Source organism: Motacilla alba, chromosome 1 (genome assembly GCF_015832195.1).
Source record: "Motacilla alba alba isolate MOTALB_02 chromosome 1, Motacilla_alba_V1.0_pri, whole genome shotgun sequence".
Lineage (NCBI taxonomy): Eukaryota > Metazoa > Chordata > Aves > Passeriformes > Motacillidae > Motacilla > Motacilla alba.
This window is the reverse complement of record NC_052016.1, coordinates 72,858,824-72,876,828: the sequence shown is the minus strand read 5'-3', so window position 1 is coordinate 72,876,828 and position 18,005 is coordinate 72,858,824.

The window sequence follows — 18,005 nt, the reverse complement described above, 5'->3', positions numbered from 1 at the left end:
TTTTACATGACTGCTGGGAGACAAACTGTTACCTTTTTTCTATTTTACATGATTTCTTTGCAGCCAGAGGAGTAGCTCAGGCTGTCATAGAGCTTTGTTTACTCCACACTGTACACCAACAGGGTAAAAGAAACATCCTGGACTTCCCAGGAAAAAGCCTTAGAGATTATATTAAAAGATGTCGGGTTCAAGCAGATGAATTCTCTTGGTTTCTTCTTTTGAAGAAGAAAAGCACTTCTTTTGAAGTGGTGCTTTTATGCAATAAGAAAAATAATATTTCATGTATTAGAAGACATACCACCAATGTTAAAATAACTCCTATATCCTCTCAACATGTATATGACTTTGAAATTCTGAAATGGGAGGGATAAATGAATGCTAAATTTTTAATTTCTTTCAGCTTTTCTACTGCTACACTATTATTGTGGATTACTTTACTAGTACTGTACTGATAATATTTTTTGAGAGTCTCTATTACAGTTTTTGAGGGACAAACATGGTGGCAAACTTTGTTCATTGTGGTTTGAGATTTCTATATGGCCATTCAGAAGACATTGGATTCAGTACACAATTTTGAGGTTAAAGAGATTGGTTCTGTAATCAGAACCAATTTCTTGATTCAAATGATCAGACTCCCTGCAAACCTGCACATAAACAAAGCACAGTGATACTAGTGATTTGAAGTCAAAAAGGGATAGAAATATATTTTTTGACGCTACATGCCAAATCCAGATTTTGGGTTTGGGCAAAGCACAGTTTATTAACCCCAAATTAAGACTGCAAAGTATTACATTGTGTCATACCTGTAAACAGATTTCAAAGATTTTCAAAGGGAAGCCTTTGTTTCAGGTTGCATCAATCAGTTATTTATGCAGTTACCACTTTAGAAAGGCCTCCAGAAAACAGCTACTTTCCAGCCTGGATACATGGATCTATGCATCAGCTTGTAATAGTCAAATCTGTATGGCAGCAAGACTTCTAAGACTGCACACTGTAGCTAATTTCCACAGCAGATTTTAGGAAGCATAATCGAAGTGTGTTCTATTTCAGAAGATGTGAATGGATGAGAAGATAACAAGAGACTTATCTCTGCCACTGCAATGCAGAGAAAATATATCTATTTAATTAAAATTATCTAACTATAATCTAATGAGGATGTTTGTTTATCAGGATTAATTATAACACACAAATGCTGTTTATGGTTACTAGTACACAATTAAGGACAACATAGTATAAAATTCAAATAACCTATGGCATTTACAGAACCAGCAGTGCTACCAGAAAAACATACCAGTTGTCATATTTTATTAATCTTCTGATAAATTATTGCTGCATTGTAATTAAATGAGCAAGACAGTCAGTCAACATCATTATCAGAGCTCCTGTTTTCTTTGAATCTCTTGTAACTTAGAAATTCAATTTATGAATATTACATTGTTTTATTGAATGTGAATTACTGTAGGGATAGTGGGCTTGAGTTATTCTCCAGTTATATTGCTCCAATATAGCAATGATTTGTGCTAGGTATTAATTTTGTCATGTTTCATATTGTATCTATTTATGTGTAGTTCTTGGTAAGAATAACTAGCCCAATATTCCTTAGGTAATGAGCTATTAAGTTCAACAAGTGAACTTACAGTGCCCTTTGAAATACAGCATTCACATTTAGCTCTCATTCATGTCAGAGGTCAATAATTTCACAATTTAATAACTTCCATCTATCAAAGGTAATCAATATTATTTTGTTTCATATGTTGTAATGAACATAAATTTATCTTGGTAACATGTATCAGTAGCATTCAAAATTAAAAAAAAAAATCTTTTCAGTATCCAAGAAGTTTTTAAGAATTAAAATACCACTGAAAAGGAAATGAAAAGCTTACATATTGTGGAAAGATAGCCCTAATTATTTTTATTACAGAAGCTGGAGATATAATCCAACAGCAGATGAAGTATCTTAAATTAATTTTGTGTTGCAGTGCTGACCATTCTTTGGATAAATAATCATTAAAATAATGTCTAATCCTATACTCAGCAACAACAAAATTCAAGAACCCTAAATCTGTCAGGGTCATGTACACACCTTGTAAGCACCCATCTTGCATTTAGGGGCACCAGATAAAAGATATTTTGCTACCAGAATGTCTTTGGTATTACTATGTAGACACAGCTAAATAAACTATCAGCCTATTTTGATTTCAGAACTCAACAAGGTCAAGTAGACACTCATAGGTCAAGTAGACACTTCAATTACCTCATGAAGAAAAAAAATAATTTGACCCAAAATGTGTTAACTGGTTCAAATAGAAAACTAACAGTTGCAAGAACAATTTCTAGTAAGTTCTTGGAGATCTGGATGTAAAAAATGAGACTAATTATAGGTGAAATACTGAGCATATTACAACCAAGAAGAAATTAAGCAGAATTTTAAACTTTGAGGATTGTTCTATATGTTTTTCTTGTTCTCAGGTAATATAAAAATATGGGCCACAATTCTATTATGTAGACCTCTTCATTCAAAAGCTGCAATGTCCAATCTTCTTATTAAATGGAAAGTATTTTCAAATTACTTGATTGTGTGTACCTAAATCTATTCAATTGACATAAGGGGCCAGTTCTCAGAGCAGAATCCTTTCTGGAAAGGGCTCTGCAAACTATTTATCTGAAATCAAAAGGATTGTGGGAGAAGCTATGGCACATGCATAAGCAAACAAGAACAAAACTGGTCACATAAAGAATCCCATGAATTTTTGGCAAAACCACATGACATTTTGTCCAAAACTGCATTGATATCTGGGTTGCAAAGTAAACCTGTCTAATTAAATGCGTTTTCATGTGCAGGCAGAGAACTACATCTTTATAACTCTTTTACCGAACAAATTAAGATGCTACAAAGGACAGAATTAATTTATACATGGATAGATAAGATCATTCGGTAGATTATGTATGCTTGTATCTTTTTATCAAGACAAAGAAATATTTTTAATCTCTCTCTTCAAATTGCTTATTTATTCTACAACATCTATTGACTGGAGGACTGGGCGTATGAAAAACAAACAAACCCAAACAAAACCAAACCCACCAGAAAAAAAGCATGTTTAAAACTGAAACTACCTCTACTATATCCAAATAAACTTCTCTTGAAAGGGAAACACAACTCTTCTTGCTGTGCTCTGTGTCTTCAGAAGAAGGACTGTTAATCGTGCATGGAGAAAACAGCCTCCCTGGGGACTGGTATTGTCTGAAGAGTAATGGCACTGAACAGATACTTCTCTCTACTGGCTAACTATTGGCTCATCATTCAGCACTCTAGTCAGTCTCAAATATGTCAATTCATTTAGGAAGCTAATAGTCCACCAAAATTTACTGGGATTTCAGTCTACAATGAACACATCTGCAAAATAGACTCAAAAGTGAGGAACCACGATAATGTGCTGCACTGCCTAAATTCCTTTCCAAATTTAAACTCAAATTAATTTCACATAATACACTGTTTGTTTCTTTCTATTAATGGGGTATGTTAATCATACTGGAAACATGTTTGTTATAGCAATACTTTGTAAATAATATTTTTTTACTGTTTCCAAATGAGCAATTCATAAGCAAAGTATATTGAGAGTAATTACATGAAACATTTTTGGAACTACAAGAGAAGAGATTTTGCTTTTAACATAATTGAACTAGTTTTTGTCATGAAATTGGATTGATATATTTTGGAGTACACAGCTATAATTGCTTCTGCAAAAGTAAGCAAATAAACAGAAATCAAACCAAATAATCAAGCAACAATAATTCCTTATCTGCCCAAGTGGTCTGGTGAAAACAAGAGGAGATACCTAACAAATATGACTTATCTAGATGGGAGCAAAAAAAGGGATTTGAGCTCTTAGAGAACTCAGAAGGCAGTCTTGAGTTTTCTGGACTATACAACTCTGGATTATATTTGAGGATCATAATGGGAGATGTTTGTATGACAGATAAATATATTATTTTTATTATATGTTGTGTCATTAATTCAAATTTCTATACAAGCAGCTATTTGGGCAGCTCAAACAAGAATTAAAAAACCCCCATAATTCCATGCTTTTTAATGATTCTGAGTTATATTATTAAATGCCAGGCTAACACATTGCAAACCATTATTCTCTGTTTTCAATGAAAATGAAATCCTGAAAAATAGTTCCAAAACCTTCTGCATAGATTTTTTAAATGTAAATTAAACCATACAAATGACATTAAAATAGGAGGAAGAAAGATTCTATAGTTCTTTATCAGTGAACTCATGCCCAACTCTAACAGAAGACATATGTTTCATGAAAAGGTTTCTTCTGTCATGTCTTCTGACACCTTAGTTTCTCCCAGTTCCCTCCATCATTTTGCCAAAATACTACTGCCAAAAAGCACATGAAGATCAAAAAGCCTTTAGAACAACAGAAGGAACATAGTGATTGCCAAATCAAGTGCAGGAGAAGGGTTTATTTGCTTATTTTTTATTTTGTTTTGGTGTAAATTTCCCTTCTTAACCATTTTTTATCTCATCGTTTATATGGCCATTTCTGTAGAATCACTTTTCAGTGATAGAGAACTTCTAAATCTCACTTGGCCAAAACTGTTCCATACACGATGCACTGCAGGGCACATTACCAGGTTAGACTTTTGTCCACGCAGGTAGCTTTCTATTAAGGAGGAATAATATGACATGGAAGTCTAACGAGGTTAGTCTGTGCTTCAGTCATTTCTGTTGGACACTAATTTTATTGAATTTGAGTTTTTTGACCAGTTATTCTTTCTAGCATCTTTATAAATCCAAATAAACAGTTAATTAAATTACAAGCCAGGAAGTACTGACAAGAGAACTTAGTGGCTGCGGTGCCATCCAACTTTCAAGCACATCTGAGACTCAGACATCATATTTCTATCTGTCATATTTCTATCTGTCAGACATCATATTTCTATCTGTCCATATAATACACTTGGTTAAGAGCTAAGACAGCATTTAAGAAATTCTGTTGTTTAAACACAAACACAATGCACAGGCAAATTAGAGACTTCTACAGGGTTTGAATATACCATAGTAAAAAAATACCTAAAACAGTGCATGAAAAAATTCCTAACTAATAGGCACTAGTAAATGAAATGCAACAAATCTTTAAAAAATGCATATATCATCAGTAGAAGACGTTTCTTTAGGTGCCTCATGCAGCTGTAATTTGAAGGAGGGAAGGTGGAGGACAGAGGGACTGTGCTTTATCTGTCATGTCATTTTGAATGGCAAGACAACTGATAGTGCCAAATCTTACCATTGACTATAACACAAAGCACAGATTTAACTTTCAAAACCACATGTGATATCTGAGAATAATAGATTTTTAGTGTGCGCAGTCTGGAACTCATTGGCAACTTGCACGACCTTATACTTACTCTATCTTATGTTCTTACCAATTTCTGTCTTCTGGCCACAGAATTATCATTTAAAATCTGCCTTAAAACCTAAACTTAAAACCTTAAAACATCTGAAAAAGGACCTGAAGACAGTACAGGGGACCTAGAGATTATAAACTTTGCATTTTCTCTGTTTGTTAGCAGTAAACCCAAAACCACTTTAATTGTTACCAGACACTATGCATACAGAAAACCAGATTCACTGATGGTCTATTTCCACACTAGGAAAATATACAAATATCTTCTGGAGTTTAGTGTACAAAATTGTAATAACTAATAAGTATGTTTCAGCTACATTTTCTTCCATAAATAAATAATAAAATGCAATACATATCTAAAATAGAGATAATCATTTTAAGTTTTCAAAGTAAAACTCCAGCAATTGGTGGTAATTTTCTTTATGGCTAAAATGAAGAGCACTGAAGGAATAATCAATACTCTGGAAGCAGAATTGACTTTGAGTGCATTTTTTAATTCACTTCTTAAATCACAGTTTGCTTTTAACAACATTTTAACATAATAAAATATTGTGTTTGCAGTGTTCACAAATGTAGACTATGTTTTAATTAGCTAAAATCTTTCATTCTCCTACTTGATGGCAAATCTTCATACAGAAAACATAAATACAATGGACTGCAAAATTCTCAGCCACAGCTTTGTAACTTTTTTCCTTGTTCAAACTTTGTAAGGATCATTTACACTAAAAGTCTAAAAGAGATTTTTTTTTCCTAATAAGAGATGTTTAAGTATGTTTTTACGGTATGGATAATTTCAGCGACAAGATGATGTCAAAGTTGGTAAAGAAACAAGCAACAAGTAAAACACAATGTAAAATGATGATGTATAAATATGGTAATAGCGCAGAAGTAAAATTTTATGGAAGGCTAGAGTGTTTGAGAAAAGGAATCAAAGCCAGATGGTTCTAATAGTTATCTGACATCTCTCAATGCCAAATACTTTTAGTGGTGCTACTGGAAAAGTTAACTGACCACAGGTATGTTAGGAAGAGGGGCACAAAAGTGATGGGCATTTATCTGTGCTGTAAAAATTTGTACTTCTATCATTGGCATTTTAGTCCCTTTAGTTGCCTGTGTAAAAGGTCTGTACCTAAATGTCCATAGGCATGAAGATTGGCTTTAAACAGCTGTGAACTTGCGTAAAGGGTGGAATCTTGTTAGGGCTTCAAACCCATGACTATGCTGCTGGCTATAATCGTGCCCTAAGGTTAAGTTAACTGATCTGGACACGGCACGGCATGGGAAATGGCTGGATGTGACAGATAACAGTATGAGAAGCTGAAATAAATTACAGAGAGCACCATGAGGCATGGTGTGGGGTGCAGAGGTGGTCATGGCAGAATTACTTCACAGATAATTGGAGGGATAACTTGGGACCTTCAGGATGGCAGTTTCTCACCAGAAAGCAGTGACAAGGCAACCATGTCAGCAATGACCTACACTGAGGCTGAGGCAACATAAGGAATGGTCACAGAAATAAATAATTGGGATAAAGATGCGGCAAAACAGGGATCAATAGGGAAGAAGTAATCGAGGTCAATTAGGAGGAGATTGGGGCATAGAAAAGGACGTAGCAAAAAGAGAGTCAAGATAAAGGAAAAGAAGTAATAAGGTATGTTAATATTGAAATTCATGCTGCCTGGGTGTACCTTCTGGGCAGTCCTGCACTTGATCATTGCATCTTAAATCAGGACTGCAGACAAAACCTGTTCCTCTGAGCATAACACAGGAGTCAGCCCTGCAGAAAAGACACCTTAGAGGAGCACACCTGGAAAACCAAAACAACAGTGTCTCCACGTGACGTCTTGCTCCTGACAGCATCCACATCTGCCCATCACTTCTAACAAACACAAAATTTTGACACAAACATTTCCACACCATTCATGCAATTCATATTTTGCATCTTTCAGCTGTAGATATAATTTGAAATAAGAATATTGAATCCACTGGAAATATGATGTCAACATTTAATTATTTGGAGAGGTCAAATCAATATTGTTTTTATTTTTTTTTAATTGCTGGTATTCATAGTTTAGGATTCATCCAAGCACAATTAACAAGTTCTACTTTCAATAGTACCAGAATGCTTCTTTTTTGACTTACAAAAAGATAGAGATGGGAAAAAAAGCAAAAGGTACACAACAGAGACTGTGCACACAGATAGATTAAACTTCTAGCAAAACTTTGTCTGAGATCTGAGACACTTGGTTTCCTGTGCCTGAGGAAGAATTTCAATTAATATCTTGAATTTATTGTGATTAAATGGCACCTACTCACCTTAATAGTTGGCAATGCATGCACACATATACAACATTACTGGACTGCAACTCTCTTAAATGCTGTCAGCGAGAAAGCTATAAAATCTAAGTACATGAAATACACACTAGGGAGAAGAAACAAAATTATTTTCAGAAGAATTTGTTAAATTCCTGATTCAGTTTGCTTTTTTTTTTTTTTTCATGGAGCCTTTATGATGAAAACTTTAAATATTCACTGCCTACTTTTAACAAAATACAAAATAAACTGCAAAAAATGTAATTTACTGAGCTGAGAATCAAGTGGTACATGTTAGAGAATCCATAGCTTCAAGAAGACTTAAATATGCCTTACCTTTATTATCAAGTGAATTTCAACAGAACCTAATTCTGCAGTCCTTCTGTTCATCCATTTCTAAACCTTATACTTTCTTTGCAAAATGATTTTTTCATAATTTTTTATTAAACTAAGATATTTTCACTTCATTTATCTTGGATTCATACCTCTTGCTCCACATAAGGAGCAACACATGATGAACTCCAAGCAGGAAAAACATAAACTTTCAGAAGTAGCAGAATTCTACTGCAGTAATGATAATTTATTTTCTTGATTAGAAACAACTAAATATGGATCTAAAGAAATGAAAGGTCCCATCTCACCTTCTATAGATTTATCCTTCATTTGTAACATTATGAATTCCAAAAAGGATTTTGTTCTATACCAAAATCCTGTTTACTGTATTCAATAAAAAAAGCAAGCTTATCAAACAATGATGTATTTAAAATTTCATACAGTACAGGCCAGATTAAAAAAAGGGTTACTATGTGACCAAATTATAGGATGCTATTTAATTATTTTAAGAGATACAGAAGGAAGAGTTTATATGCAGGCAGATTTAAAAAAGAAAACTCTATATAATCTGGTATGGTTTCAGTTTAATATATGTAGGCAAAGTCCTCACTTAGATGTCCATTATTGGTTTATTTTTCCAAGTTAGCCTGAGTCATATTCATTAAAATTGTCATATTTCAGAAAATCTGACATTTAGAGACAGTTTTCAAATGTATGTTTGAAATAGTCCCTTCTGTTGTTAAGATGACATGGAAGTTACAGCCTCAACAGCACTCTACAGTCAACTGATGGAGACATGGATGAGCGTAGGAATGGTGGCAGTGACTCTGGAACTCAGAAGCAGGCAATGTTTCACAAATTAATTCTTCTCCTTGCAGGAGTGCCTAGCAAAACACTCCAGCTTACATTTCTGGAAAGTAAAAAAAATACGTTGGAAAACCCAGAAATCAATCAAAAAGACATGGGCTTAAATGCAAACAATGACTTTTAATTTCTTTCAGCATATTCCATAAAATTTTGTGTTTTGCATTTGTATTCTTATAAAAAGAAATGACCGAGACAGTTTATGACAGTTTAAAAAAATGTTGCACCATCAAATCTACTGTAATTTGGTAAAAAACTTATGGTGGGGCTTTCAGCTCTGAAACTCTTTCATGAAGATGCCTAACTCATATCCATCTAGATCTGCCTCAAATCCTGTAGACAACACTTTCAGTTAAGTCCTTTTCTTAGCTGTTATATTTCTATTGTCTTTAGGTTTTCTGGTCATCAGGATTCTTCATATTTTCAACCATATGACACCTTTATATATACTGTAGATGTAACTAAGATGTAAATTTAACCTTAAAACTTGCTGGACCTGTACACCTGATGTAGCTGCAGTACTAAGGTTTATAAAATTTCTTTTTTGTGTCCTCAGTGCTTTTCTTATCAATTGTACTGAGATGGAAAACTTGAGGCAAATACAACATGCTATTACTTCCCATACAATTTAGGTTAATAAAAATGGATGCTATATTGGGACGTTTTCCTATAATTGTTTACTGCCAAATGTTAATGAATAGTAATTTAAATTTAATCAGGACAGTATTTCATATAAATTTCCAATTAAAAGGAATGTGTTCTTCTATTGCCAAGAGATAAGTGGGGTTCAACAATGTTTAAAGTAGATCTAAAATTCAATTTTGATTTTGATACACATTTTACTAAATTCATATCAAGAGGCACAAGAGCTAGTTTATTTGAGAATGTCATACAATCAACAAAGAGATTTAATTTATGGTTAAATGTTAGGTGCTTTGTGAATCAGGTATCAGTGAGCAGCTATCGTTAATGTACAAAGATATAAATTCCCTAATAAAAAAAAGCATATTTAACACTGAGAAATTTCTTTCAATTTTTTTTGGAGGATGAGTTATTCCTTAAAAAATTATAAAGTATACCAATATTAATAACCTGAAAGCAAATTTCAGATAACTATTGAACCTGAAATCCACATAGAACCATAGAATTGTTTTGATTGGAACGGATGATGATCTTTTTCTAATCCCCTTGCTGTGGGTGGGGAACATTTCATTACACCAGGTTGCACTAGAGCTCCATCCATACTTCCAAAAATAGAGCATTCACAATATCTCTGGCCAATCTGCTCTAGTGCTTTGCCACCCTCTCAGCAAAAGTTGTTTTTTTTTTTTTTTAATATCTAATTAAACCTTCCCTATTTCAGTTTAAACCCATTCCCTCCTTGTCTTGTCACTGCATGCTCTTGCAAAAAGTCTCCCTCCTTCTTTCTTGTAGGCTCAGTTCTGGTAGTGGAAGACCACAATTAGGTCACCCCAAAGTCTTCTCTCTTCCAGGAGGAACAAAAAAAGTTCTCTCAGCCCTTCCTTGTAGGAGAGATGCTCCATCCCTCTAATCATCTTGGTTCTCCTCTTGCATGCAGAGGTGGCTCTCTGGATTTGCTCTGATGGGTCAAAGCCTTTCCTGTACTGGGGACTGCAGAGCTGGATGCAGCACTCCAGGTGGGGTCTCACCAGAGAGCAGTAGAAGGCAGAATCACCTCTCTTGACTTGCCTTTAATGCAAACCAGGATATCTATAGCTTCCTGCTCTAAGTGAATGTTCTTGTTCATTTCTCATCTCTCATTCACAACCACCACCCCTAAGTCCTTCTCAGCAGGGCCGCTCTCCATCAGTTCACCCCAGCCCTCACTGATACTGGGGATTCACCTGACCCAGCTGCAGCACCTTGCACTTGATCTTACTCGACCTTATGACATTCCCATGGGCCCACTTGCCAAGCTTGTTCTGATTCCTCTGGATGGCATTCCCTCCTCCAGGTGTGTCAACAGCACCCCTCAGCTTAGCGTCATCTGCCAATTTGCTGAGGGTGAACCTGATCTCGCTGCCTATGTCAGTGATGAAAGTATTAAATAACACTGGTTTCAGTATGGACTCTAGAGGGATACCATTCATCTCTGATGTCCACAGGGACTCTGAGTCATTGACCACTTCTGTCTGGATGCAACTTTCCAACTGACTCCTCATTCCCCTAACAGTCCACCCATCGAATCCATCTCTCTCCAATTTAGGCAACAAGTGAAAGATTTTCACTCTTGTTCATCTGCAAGGCTTAACTGTTAAATGACTTCTGCCTCCTTTTTTGCAAATCTGTCATTAGTGATCTTCAAGACTAATTTGTCATTAAAATGGCTAAGTTTCAGCAGCCATTCTCTGTTTGATCACTGGGCTACTGATCATTTCCCTGTCTTCAGTAAGTTAACAGTAGCCAAGATAGCTATGGCAAAGGAGGGAATACATATTGTCAGTTTATCAGCAGCAAAAGGACAAACAAGAAAGAGCTGAGTCCTTACTTAAAGGGCACCGAACATTGAAGGATGAAGTGTTTACACTTCTGCTTCAGCTTTCATTAAGGAGGTTAGGGATTAATGGACATCACACTAAGACAAAATAAGGAAAAAAAGTTACTTAGGTATAGGTCAGATGAAATTTAATCAAGTTGGTGAACTTTTCTGCAGGGGATTTAGAAAAGTGGCTAAGGAAAGAGAAGAAATGATCTTCCAAAATATTAGAAATGAGCAAAAACCATTTTTTTTTTTTTGAAAGAAGGAAAATTTCCCTGGCAAAGTGGGTCTCATTGAGGAAGAATATGTTAGTATAAAAATAGGGAATATCAAAAGGTGTTTACTGTCAACCAGTACATTATGCCCTAACAAATTCATTCAACCAGATACCTCATCTCATTAGTATGTTTGAAATATTAGGGTGTGTCAGACAGTGTCTTGTACTATTTTCTTAAGTGCCCTAGAAAATTACAGTAAAGAAAAGTCTGCTGAAAGGTAAGAATATAAATGGTTGGAAAAAAGTACTTGGCTGCTATTCATGGCACGCAGCAGTACAAGAAAAAATGTTGTGCATATTTACATATGTATTTGTATTTCCTTAACTACTGTTTAATACATTTATCATTTTATAACAGAAAATAGAGTACATTAGTTAATTTGCAGACTTCTGACTGGACTAGGCTTTGGACACCATACTAAAATTCAAAGAGACTTGAGAAACTGAAGTTGTTAATCTTCCAAAAAAACTGCTAACTGAATGTTTGTTGACAATAATCATTTTTAGCTAAAAAGAATAGGAAAAATAATCATTGTCCTCACTTAAAAACTAGATCCTGATAGTCAAACTGCACATATGAATATTTGGGGCAAATAAGAAAATTGCCCAAAAGTTTACCATAATGATTCTATTATTTAGTATTTTCTTCGGTCCCCTTTGAATTATCAGAAACAATAAGCCTTCTCATTTTAGGTTTTCTAGGTAGCAGTGCTTTATACTGCCCATATAACATCTACTGGACAGGTAACACATGTTCTGATCATCACAGTATCCTAATTACTAACCTTATTTGTTAATTATGCCCTCTTATTAGTTATATACTGTAGCAATCAAACTGCCAAGCTCAAGTTAGAACAAAATAATGCAAAATATTTCAGTCCTTATTTACACACTTGCAGAAACAAACAAAGTTGTGTCTGGATTTTACATTTAAATTTAATTTATATGTAATCTTATGGAACTGCTAAATCCTACTGGAATAAAATGGAAAAAAAGTGTTGACTTTTCATTAAAAGCATTTTTTTTAAAAAACCACAAAAATATCTGTCAGTTCTAGTTCACTCAACTTTGAGGAGAAATTTGAGGGGAGAAGGGGAGAAAAGAAAGAGAGTAAGAGAGAGATTAAGTAGAAAGATACCATCACCACATAGTTTTTTTTGTGGCATTCTGCTGGTCCTTCTTCACCCTGGTCTTCTGTGGTGGCGTTCCAGAGTCATTCTTCTGTACAAAATCACTTCTGTACAGTCCAAGTCCCAGGTATCCACAGAGCAGAGATGCCGTTCCCACAACCTGGGTTGGCATGTGTATCCTTCCCCAGAGTTTGAGACCATATAAATTTTTTTTTGTCTGGATAAGTCTTATCTCAGGTTCCCCTAGTCTACACACTCTGGTGTGCTGCTTGCAAGTCTTCACCTTTGTTAGACGTGGAATTAAGGCCTTCCTGTTTTGCCACTTGTGCTTATCTCAAGTTCCTGATGTGGTGGCTTATCTTACGGGAACTTTCTTCTTTAACAGTGTTTTGAGAAATGCAACTGTGTTCTTTAAGTTCTCACAACAATCTACCTCTAAAAAAATCTGTGAGCAAGGCCTTAAAAATATGGCATAGTTTGTTAGGTAAAATCAGAGAAAATGCAGTAGGAAAACAATTCTGCAAACAGAAATAGTTATGTGAAACTTCAGATATAAACTAACGTAAAAAAAATTTAGAGTGTCCATAACCATAGAATCAAATCTTTCTGCTTTTGTACTATGAACCTAAAGCCAGGACTTTTCAAGCAATTTTTGATATTAAATTGTTATGTTTACAGTTATTACTGTAAGTGTCATGACATTTGGATGGAAAACTATCATGTTCAAACAATTGCAATACTCTAATCTGAATCAAATAGAATTTTTTTCCAAGGGAAAAAGCCACAACAGTATACACTTGGGGACACTCAGTTCAAATGAAACTGTGAATAGGCAGATTAAAAAAAACCATTCTCAAATATTTGATTTTTTAATTTTGTCAGATGCTGAATGTAAACAATCAAAAGACCATTTGTACACATAACCATAGACAAAGCCACATCTTTCCTTTTCAAAAGGAAGCACAGGAGAAGTGACAAGAGCTAATTTTATTGCCCTATATTCAATGCTGAAGAATTCTTTTAAAGAAATAATATATTTCTGAAAAAAAAGTGTAAATTCTTGCTTGCTTCTTTCTAATGCATTATCTGATTGTGATAGGAGATGAGAAAGAATGAAATGCATTGTAAATAAAGATTTAATTGTCATTAAAATTATTTTAAAATTAAAATGGCAGTCAGAGATCCTCAAGAGCATAAGTACATGTGTATTTTCTTGTTAGTATTTCCAGAAAGGGCATAAAGTCAGAAGTTGTCCAGACATCCACCATTCCTTGAAAACAACAGAAAAAAATCTCTAACTAGGCAATATAACACTTTAAACTACTCTTACTCGTGACAACAAGGCACTTGATACAAGCAACAAATATCTCTACTGCAACCAGAAAGTTTAATGTCATGGAGAAAAAGCCAGTAGCTTCCTAATCTGGAAATATAAAAATTTTCAGAGTCTGGGAATCAGTCTGCTGAGACTAGAAAATACAAGAAGTATAAGATACTAAAAGTTTGATGCAAAATAGTAAGTCAAGTGAAAGAATATACCTCTGTGAGGGGTCTTACATACCATGAGAGACAGGGAAAATAGGGAAATACTTCTCCTGTTAGTGTGTGTATATTATATTTCCTATAAAATAAAACAATAAAGAAAATCATAAGGCAGACTTATTAAAAAAACCTCCAAAGTTTCTTTTAAAACAACCTGTTCACAGAGGATCTTTACAAAATACATCATAAAAGGTTTTCAATGGTAAAATTACCCCAAAATCCTATTTTTTTACTTCAAAAGAACCTGTGAGCTGAAATACAAGCATTGTAAGGTCATGTTTAGAACAGTAAACAAAATGTCCCTGTGCATGTTCTCTGCTCTGTTCAGCTGCTGGACCCAGGCCAAATGGCATGGCACCGTTTACCTCCATATGGCTAAATGCTCTTTTCCTCCAAAATTCTAGCTGTATTCAAAGTGCCTACTGAGTATGTTCCCTGAATTATGCTAACTTCTGAATGAGGTTGAAAGATGCTGGTTTGTACAACAAAAAACCATTTTAAGGCTGTGAGCCTTATCAGTATTGACCATCTTATGCCAGTTACATTGGCTCTGTTTAATTTAATTAAATCCAATATAATTTACTACTACATGTGTAGTTGCAAAATTTTAGCAGTTCCCTTTTTATAGAGACTATGTTGCAAACCATCCGTGTCTCTATTACTGTGATTTGCCAACATATTTGAAAGTTTTCAATTCAGATTAAAAATAAACATTGACTAAAAGATCAGCAGGAAACAGCATATTTTTTGAGCAGAACATGAAAGTAAACCCGTTCTAAGAAGATTCTGAATCATAGAAAAATGACAGCAATTATTATTGAAGCTAGCGAAGAAAAAACACCCTATTTTCTTTGCATCACAAGAGATTGATGTTATTCATAAAAACACCACTAGAAGTGTTAGTCTTAGATCAAAAAAAAAACAACATAGTGATTTTTATAATATATTCTAGCACTTAAGATATATAGTTATATTGTCTATGTGAATCAGCAAGAGGTATGGATGACTGGCCTCCAAATGCTAAGGTCTAAGAATATTAGGTGGAGTATGGAGTATGCTCTGCCAAACCTGTAGTAGATGGAGTTCAGCTGATTCTCTTGACCACAATTTACGACAGAAGGCATGTAATTTTCTTCAAATAAGGGTGATTAACAGGCAGCTTGGGAACTGTGAGTAAAAACTATATCGTTCACAAGAGAACTGACAACTGTTACAGCCAGAGGAACTGTGGAAAATGATTTAGGAATTTAAGAACTGTAATATTCTTTAACTTCCCTACTTTTTGAAAATAATTAGTGTCATAAGTTCATTTTCTCTAGCCTTAGTTTATTTGTGAATCTTTACCCACAACAAATCCTGTAGCATTTGCACTTCTTAAGTGAAATTCTCTGACCATTTAAAAACTGCTTTAGGGTGTGTTTATACAACTGCTTGTGATCCTGGTGAAATGGATTAAGAAATTGCTGTCCCTCAAGCTCATATAAAATAAGCAATGGCTCTTCTAGGCTCCTGCAAAGCTGAATAAAATGTACATGTTCAAGTCACCACTAGGGGTAATTCATGTATCATTTTTTAATCTGACATTACTAAGGAGACACTCATCAACAACTGTGGAGAAGAAATATTTTAAAAACCTGAAATAAATGCAGTTGATCATGTCACCATACATTCAGAAACCTAGCCTGAGCTGTGCAAGGCCACATTTGATTTTGAGAAGTCACACCATTTAACTGTTTAACTTATTGAAGGCAAAATCCTTCTCAAAAGTTCAATCTCAGTTGAAAGCTCACTACAAAAAAACATACATAAGTACTGACAAGTGAATCAGCTCTGGTTTAGTTTTTGTCTGGTTTTGTTATTCCTTTCTTGCCAGTAGAAAACAATCATAGTAAATAAGTGTAATATCTATAGTATTTTAAATATGACTTTGCATTCTATTATGGGGGGAAAATCAACTCAGCAACTTGACTCAGAGGAATACTACAGCATTATGTGTATGCATTATAAGCAACGTAAGAGTTTAATTTTTCCCAACTACCATCTATTCCCAGGGTTTCTCAGTTTACTTACCAAAATAGATTCAGAATATATCTACATATCATAAAAATTGTTCAAAGGCTTTGTACACACCAAAAGTTTAAATAATAATTCTAAAGCATTACTTATTTGCTTGAATCACTTAGCACACTGACATTTTCTGCACTGAGTTTTGATCTCTCAATGGATCTACCATCCCATCAATTTCTTTCTCCACTTTCGTTAGCTTGAGTATTCTATAGTTCTGTTTCACAGCATTTTTTGACACTCTCTAGGTTCTGAATGTATAATTAACCACCCACAAAATAAGCATCTTTATAACTGAAGTGCATGTTCATTCATTCTGTGAGAACTCCCACATTAAAGTGAGAATTGTTGTAAAACTATTCATTCTAGTATCATCCTTACCCAAAGCACAGTGCTCTCTGTTTTTGTTTTTGTTTTTTTGTTGTTGTTGTTGTTGTTGTTTTTGGTTTTGTGCTTATTCTCATTAAAATTTAGCATCTTCTGGATTAAATTAAGTGACAGGATAAAATTCAGTAACAAAATTATGCCTTATCCTTATAGTTTGTTGAGAGGTATATCTCTTATTAGTAACTGCCATTCCCCAGCACACATATAAGCTCATCACTCTCAGACCTGCTGAGACTCACATAGACTAAGACTACTCTTAACCCTAAGGGGTTTCTTTGCATGATGGCTCCTCTGTTTCTTGTTTTATCAATCAATAACCAACTAAAACTCAACTTCAGTCCTAATCCACCAGTTCCCCCTGGGGTACAACATGCAAACAGCTCGACATAAATCATGTGCCTAAAAAAATAAACAACACTCCAAACCTTTGCAATGGGAAGAAGGAAAAAAGAGGGTTAATAAAATCTTACTCATTTGGATACCTAGTTCAAGCTTTTTTTCTTTGGAAGTGCTTTTTACTACTTGAAAGATTTATTAAAAGGATATATATCCCTAGGCCATTTTTCCTATAAAACATGAGCATGAGACTTCCTTAGGGACATGACTATGTGAATTTATTTCATTTGAAGAGCATTAGAAAGGCAAAAACACCAAAAAAAAGTGTCAGGAATCTGACTCATAACAGGAACATAAAGATTAACCACTTTCATCTGTTTGCCTGACTAATAGATAAAGAGAAAAGAGCCTTGAATACTTTCAAGCAAAGTCTGTAAAGTTATTCAAGATTTGAGTGGCAATCAATAACCCAAGGAAACTGCATCGGGAGTGGAAGTTGAGAAATGCTGTTTAAGAAAAAAAATACAATGTGATACACAGTGTGCAACCGACAGACAGGAAAGTTTACCTGTGATCATTATTATTTTGGCTATATTTCATGGAACACATAAGATACAGACAGAAAGCTGCAAGACATCAAAATGTTTCCCTTTGACAACCTAAAAACCAAGTGTAATTTCATAGTTCTGCTCATATGACTATGTCAATCTCATATCAGCAGACTACGATATATTTGACTAGTAAGCTAATTATTTTAGTGTAATTCCTATGAATAAGGTCCCTAGAACTCCAGTAGGAGAGCTATTTTTTCTTCTTCTGGATGGAGAAGCAAGCCTAGA